Genomic DNA, 7,337 nt, shown 5'->3' with positions numbered 1-7,337 from the left:
TGGAAGCTCCAGCATTGGTCACAGGACCTGAAGCCGAGCGGCTTGGTTCAACATTGTCCTTGATGTTAGCAGTGTCCTTATGTGCAGGCTACAGGGATTTCAAATAATCACAGTTAAACATTTAGAATTGAAGAGCTTTTGTTAATAACAAATACCTAAACCAAAAAATGCCATACTACTAAGCTAATAATGCCGGTCACTTGTCTTATAGTTGTTAACAAAAACAATCTTTAGAACAACTGACATTATCATACTAAACAATCATACAAAACAGCTAATCATTTTTAATAGCATTAATAGTGTGGATGATTAAAGTTTATGACCTCAACTGAAATGTTTCCACTAAGATTCCATTAAAATCCTTACTAAAATCCTTACTAAGAAAATCCTTACTAAGAAATGTAATTCAGGCTAAGCCATTATCGAAATTAATCTCAAGAAAATGTAACTTCTACTCAATGTCAAGGACAGCAATACACATTGCATGGGCTTTCAAAGGGTTACTTTTTGATCAAATGCTGATAAGCACTCAATCACACTGCTAAGCTAGTAAAATCTATTTCAAATATTTTCCAAACACATCTTACAAACCTTTCTACTCCGATGCCAGTCACTTCCTCCACAGTCGTAGGTTATTTTCTCTCCAGGCATTATATCTCTCATCACAAAAACGCAGAGATGCGGTTTTCCCTGGACAATGATCTTTTTCATTTTACAGTTGAGGTCCTTGTGCTCATCGTTCACTAGTCGGCCAAGGGTGTCATCCTCTCTTGTTGCAACAATGCTTAAAAAATGGAAAAAAAAAAACAAAAAAACAAACAAACAAACAAAATACATTTATTGTATTCTATGTTAGAACTAGATTACTGCATATAGGTAGCAGTGCCACAACAATCAATAAGCATTAACAAAAACAAAAGAAAATACTGTTGAAATATAGGGGTGGGCAACATAATACTAACACCGGTACTTTTTTAAATGCAATAGGATTTTGCCATACAGAGAACAGTATCACTAGCACTGAGGACAACTTAGTTCTTAAAAGGGGAGACACGTCAGTAGTGTGGAAGTTTATTGGCTACAGAAGGCTAGACCCCAAACAAACAACAGTAATTTGCAAAATGTCAAAAAATACGGTGACCACAAAATAACCTATTAAAACATTTGAGATGTTTGTTTGAGCTCCTCTGACAGGTGGTCTGCTACCTTTATTTACCAAGAAAACAAGCATGTTCCCTGACGCTGGCTTCAGAAGCTACAATATTGCAAACAGGGCTGAATCCTCTCTCAGCAGATGCATGGTGGCAGAGATATGCACAGATATTTACTGGCTAACTTGCTGACAATAAGAAGTTATGCAGCCTCTACCATGTGGCAAGTGCATCGTTCTCACTGTCAGCTTTTTGAAGGTTAAATTAGTGTACATTTATTGGAATTAGTATTTAAGAATTCACTATCTGCAGCAAAATATGATAAAGTATTTTAAATGAACGGAAATAATTTTAGAGCTTTCTTTAGTTAATTAGTTAATATTGTTACTGCAAAAAATATCCCAAAATTTTGTGATATTATTTCAAGGCCTTATTGCCCACCCCTACTGAAAGTATAGTTATTACTACAAAATAATTTCATTTCATATGGTTAATGATAGTTTAAAACCACAAGCTAAATTTTAGACAAAAAAAAATTTCTACAAAATACCTTCTATGATAATCACTAACATGTAATCATCTCTGAAACTTACCACTGTTTATTCTGCCAAAAGTAATACAGTAATTCGGGAGACCTTCCTCCTTCTCCCTGATTCAAGAAAGTCCATCAGTTCCCCTCTGCATTCAACCACAAAATCTCCTTTATTCAAAGAAGCCAGGGCAAATACACCATGACCTGTCAAAGAAGTAAAATAAAGCCAAACAAATCATATGCATGTTGTAGCAGCTGTGATACAGAAAAACATCCTGCACTGTAAGACAGTGGATTAACTGTTTTAAAATGTATCATAGTGTGGCAATTAATCTGTTTCTAATTGAATTAATACACCACCATTAGATTTAGTGTACACAATATTACATAAACCAGCTTCAGCACAGAGGACTGTGGGCGTGGCAGTCGGGCAAAATAGATGAAAAGGATTTTTGAACTTCACGCAAATGAAAAGTGAACTGCACCAGGCAGTGGCCAATTCAAATGTGGATAATAATAATAAAACAAAAATATTCAAATTAACATATCAAAAACACAACATTTAGCAGCAGATAGCCGTATTTTACAAACATTATTAAGCTGGATTTCACATGCATTTCATTGGTACAAACAACTAGTCTACTACTATATACACTTGTGTTCTAGATAAATGGTTTGTATTTTAGTTGCATGCCCCCAAAATGGCTAACATTTGTCAAGAGAAATTATTTTCTTTACTCTAATGTAAGTATGCAGGCAAAACCACAACAATACAGAAAACCAGGCCTACCTTTATAAGGGTTTATTAATTTACTCTCCAATACATCAGTCTTGTCAGTTGCACTGGTGACATGTTGTACTGCTTCATCAAGTGGTTTCACCCTCCTCCGTCTCATTTCATCTTCTCCTCCTGCAACTGAGAGTATCTGAAGCAGAAGGTTGACAAATCATACTCAAAGCAAGTCCACATGGAACAGCAAAAACATTTGTATGGCCTAGAAAAAGCCTTGTAATAAACAGAATTTTAAGATTTCCAATACTATTTTCTACTAGTGAGATGTGATCAACATATATTTGCAAGTAGGAACAGCATTTTTCATATGATATTATAAAAATTATTTTGAAAAGAAGCTAAATGGAATGACTCTTAAGACAAGATTAAATCAATAACAGGTCTTGATAATAGGCCAGTGCAAAGAAAAGAGTTCTAACCATAACAAAAACTATGCTTGTAATGTATTATATTATTAAATATTAATTCATTTACTGTAAGTGTAGACCTAAATGCAACTGTGTGAATTAGCTCTTCTTATATTTAGAGCTCAAATCTAGATCAGTGCCTCACTCTCTCTCTTTCTCTCCACACGTCTTGCTGTCTCCTGCTGAGTCCGCACAAGAATGGCTCTCGCTGTCTCCCTCTCCAAAACTGTCTTTCTCTCTCTAAAACTAAACATATATAAACATATACATATAGCGAGGCAGTGAGCCTTATAGTACACCTGAAAGATTAAATGATTTTCAAATCACAAAGAGTTACAATAATAATCATAGCCTACATGATGAACAACACTGTCTTAAGAATTTATAAGTGCAGAAATTTAACACAGAGCTTCTGAACCACCTCTACATGAGTCGGACTAATCAGAAGGACCCCTCTGTTGTGTACACTGTGTACAGGACAACACAATCACCATTAACTGGCAGGTTGGCACACTACTTTCAGAGTCCAAGCCTCGGCCAAAAATAATGGATGTGCTGGTCTTTTGGCCACAACACATGCCTTTCATTTACTGAAATCAGTAACAGATCAAATAGCAAATACAATCTTTTTCAGAACAACCTGCAATCAGATATTTTACCAAATATTTCAGCCCCACCTTGCAGTCAATTGTCATCCAGTTAAGCTCCATGGCTGTTTTCTCTTTCTCTCTCTCTCTCTGTGCACACACACACACACACAAAACCCACAGCCCTTTTAATACTCTGATTATTTGAATTAATAAAATACCTGGTAAGAACAGTGAGTCTTACCCTGCTGTATTTTTCAACTAAGTTAGATTAATAAGATAATCTCCACACAGCTTTCTCTCTCTAAAATGTACATACATCTTTTTTAAAAACTTTGATCACATGAAACCAATAAAATATCCAACACACTTTTTCTCCCTAAACTAAAAAACATACAAACTAAGCTTGAGGTTACCAAAGTGGACCTTATAGCTCATTACCATCCAGCTAACCAGCCACCCTTCTCTCCCTCTTCTCTCCCTCTTCTCTCCCCCTTCTCTCTCTCTCTCTCTCTCTCTCCACTACGCAGGGAACACACAGCCCTTTAAACCTCTGACTACACAAAACCAACCAAATCTCTCTCTCTCTCCCCCTCTCTCTCTCTCTAAAGCTAAACATCACTGAAAAAGCCTCACGGTACCAAACAGTGGGCCTTACAGCGCGTTAGCGTCAAGCTAACTAGCTAACGAGTAATGAGCTCCTGAAATGTTGTGATTGCTCGAGATAACACAGAGTCTAAGTCGAGAGCAAACATAAAACCGTATCTTTGCGAGCAAAGGCAAATATTTAAGCTATGAAGGGTTTAAAAATCTGCTTATCTACCTTACTCATTACCATCCAGCTAACCAGCTTCTCCAGCACCCCCTTCTCTCCCCCTCTCTCCACTACGCACGCACGGAACACACAGCCCTTTAAAACACTAGGTTAATTACACTAAACCAGCCTAATGTCCTCCACTCTCTCCCCCTGCACAGCTAAACACCACTGAAAACGCCTCACGGTACCGAACAGCGGGTCTTACAGCACGTTAGCGTCGAGCTAACTAACGCTAGCTAGCTAACGAGTTATGAGCTCCTGAAATGTTGTAGTTGCTCGAGATAACACAAACTGAGTCGAGAGCAAACATAAAACCGTATCTTTGCGAGCAAAGGCATATATTTAAGCTATGAAGAATTTTAAAATCCAGTTTAACTTACCTTACATCAGTGCTTCTTGAGTGCAGCTATCCTTCAGCTCTTTCGTGGCGTGACAGAGGGAATTACGGGAAATGTAGTTTCTTTGTTCTTCCAAGTCCCATTCGTTCCATTCAATATAGAGCGGAAAAAACTACAGGCGCCATTTTAGCTTCACTTCGGTATGCACACAAACAAAGCTATTAGGTTATAACATTAGCTTAGACCAGAGGTTCGACCAGAGTACTTTAAACCATAAAAAATTGACTATATATACACTAATATATGTATTATACTGAACGTATCGACGTTGAAGACTTTATAACGCTGATGCTTATATATTTTATATTTTCTTTGGAACTTTTGGTAGCTTATCTTTTAACTGACTCACTGTTACAATGCAGTGCATATTACAATACAATATAATAGGAGACAATTTTTTTTATCTGACTGTAAACTGTTCACGTTTTTGATTTCTTGATTGTAATATTTATATGTTTAACATAACTAACTATTTACTTCATTAATATGTCTTATTTGTGTTTACCTTGTAGTAGCAGTGATTAATTCAGCGTCCACAGCACTCAGTGACGTGTATCAGGGTTGCGCAGGCGCAGTAGTGAAAGTGTGCTTACGGTCCGCATCCTAAGCACACTTTTAGGCTAGGGTGCAGTACCACCAAGATACCTCCGGGGGCATCGGTGAGCATGTGTGTAAGCACGCTTTTACACACTTCTCATGTTTTTGCGTATGGTGGGGTCCAAAAAAAAAACCGCACCACCCATATCAGCATGGTCTCCTGAGTCAACTGGCGCATTTTGGCTGAAAACATTGTGGGGACCGGCAAACTGGTCCCCACAATGTTTTCGGTCCCCACACTGTGAGTGTGCTAACGTGTTGCGGCCCCCACCATGTAATAAAAACAAACACACACACACACACACACACACACACACACACACACACACACGGTCCGTCTGTCATGGCCTAATGCCTGTTGATTTATGGATATGGCACAGAGAGACTGCAGCACTGCTGTAATCCTCATCGCTCTGAGCTGCACACACTGTTAGTACAGACTTAGCGACTGCTCCGGCTATTGCTAAGGCTTATTGCAACACACGCAGGCAATAATCCAGCGCCGCCCAACAAAACATGGACGCTGTCACGCTCGTTTGCCCCTAAATCATTTTCTGCAGCAAACTTTTCATAGCCCTGTTCTGCTGCATGGCCATGCAGAAAACCCCTTTACAGAATTAGGGCCTATTTTCCCAACCCAGATTAAGCCTAATCCTGGACTCAAAATGTTTTCAATGGCGATTCATCATTGGCATTGCAATTATTCCAAGACCGGGCTTAATCCAAGACTGGGAAATGCACAGCGAAAATGTGACAGTGCATCTAATATAAAGGAAGATGTGCTTCTTTTATATGGTGATAGGAAACAGTAGCATATAGAAAGCTCTAATTCTACCTGCTGATACCTTTTACTATACCCAGAGTGGACGTGGACACATTGTAATTACTATTTAACAGGTCAAAGGGGAATTCCACCGATGTTGTGCAGAAATCGATCAGTTGCTGAGATGTAAACAAACTCATTCAGAGTGGTTTGATGCAAAATGGAGCACTATAGAGTGTCACGCATCCCTCTGACTCTGCTCTCAGTCTTTCAATAGAGCTACTGAGCGTTATTTCTTGTTTTGTTCTATTCGTGTACCAAACCTCTTTCCAGTATTTCTGAACTCTGCCTTTTGTCTTAGACCTTTTGGATTGTTTGGTTGGATTATCTCTGTTATGTTTTTCTGTTTTTGACCTTGGCCTGTTTTTCGACTACGCCTCTCTTGGACCCCAGTAAAGTCTATTGCATTGCAGACATTGCAACCCCTGGTTCCTATCACCACCGCTGTAAAGAAATCTGAGCTGGTATGTTTCTCTCTGTAACACAACCAGACTGATTAGACGCCTGCAGTTAAAATAGACTTTACTGGGGTCCAAGAGAGGCGTAGTCGAAAAACATTTTATTTACTACCAAAATGGGTACGTGTGTCTTCTGAGTTTTTACATGTTAGTAATACTGAACTAGTGATTAATCCACGTTTTGCCTTATATGTATTTCTCCACTATGAATGGACTATGTTTCAGACATCAGGCAGAGTTTTTGTAACCATTTAATGTAATAACTTCATTGTGATGTAGTTTTAAAGGCATTAAACCACCACTGGGAACAATTCTGACTTGGTAGATTCGTCTAGAATGGAACATTTCACACCAAATCACTCTGTATGACTTTGTTCACATCTTAATGATAAATAATGCAGACATTTTGAAAAACCGGTCCCTCCAAAAGAGGGTCAGAACACACACTATGTTTCAGTGCATACTGGGGACTGTAGTACATCTCAGGGTGAAACGGGCTACTAAGAACAGAAACTTAAAATTATTTTGCGGGCTGAATAGGACTGTGTCACAAGGCCCGTGGGCCAAATCAGGCCTGTGACACAGTCCTATTCAGCCCATGGGCCTTGTGTTTTATTCAGCCCATGGGCCTTGTGTTTTATTCAGCCCATGGGCCTTGTGTTTTATGATGATGTTCCTAAAAGGAACATCTTCATAAATTCTGAATGTATTGCCAGCATGACATTAGGTTTGATAGGGTTAATGTGTGTTAATATAACAAGATTTTATTCCAAG

The 7,337-nt window shown here is 38.5% G+C and overlaps 1 long non-coding RNA gene across 2 annotated transcripts; it reads right to left on the bottom strand.

The window, feature by feature from the left end:
• Positions 1-373: 373 nt before the first annotated feature.
• LOC118801315 lies at positions 374-5,606 on the bottom strand. Of its 2 annotated transcripts, none has more exons than XR_005006492.1 (5): positions 5,191-5,606; positions 4,668-4,754; positions 2,474-2,609; positions 1,745-1,887; positions 374-784 (listed from the first exon to the last, which is right to left on the bottom strand). It is a non-coding gene; the product is annotated as an uncharacterized LOC118801315 (long non-coding RNA). The 2 variants fall into 2 exon arrangements; XR_005006491.1 differs by having other exon boundaries at positions 4,668-4,820; positions 5,191-5,255.
• Positions 5,607-7,337: the final 1,731 nt, after the last annotated feature.

The sequence above is a fragment of the Colossoma macropomum genome, unplaced genomic scaffold (assembly GCF_904425465.1).
Source record: "Colossoma macropomum unplaced genomic scaffold, Colossoma_macropomum, whole genome shotgun sequence".
In the NCBI taxonomy this organism is placed as follows: Eukaryota; Metazoa; Chordata; class Actinopteri; order Characiformes; family Serrasalmidae; genus Colossoma; species Colossoma macropomum.
Note: the sequence above shows the minus strand (reverse complement) of the source record. Positions and strands in the feature narration are given on the sequence as shown.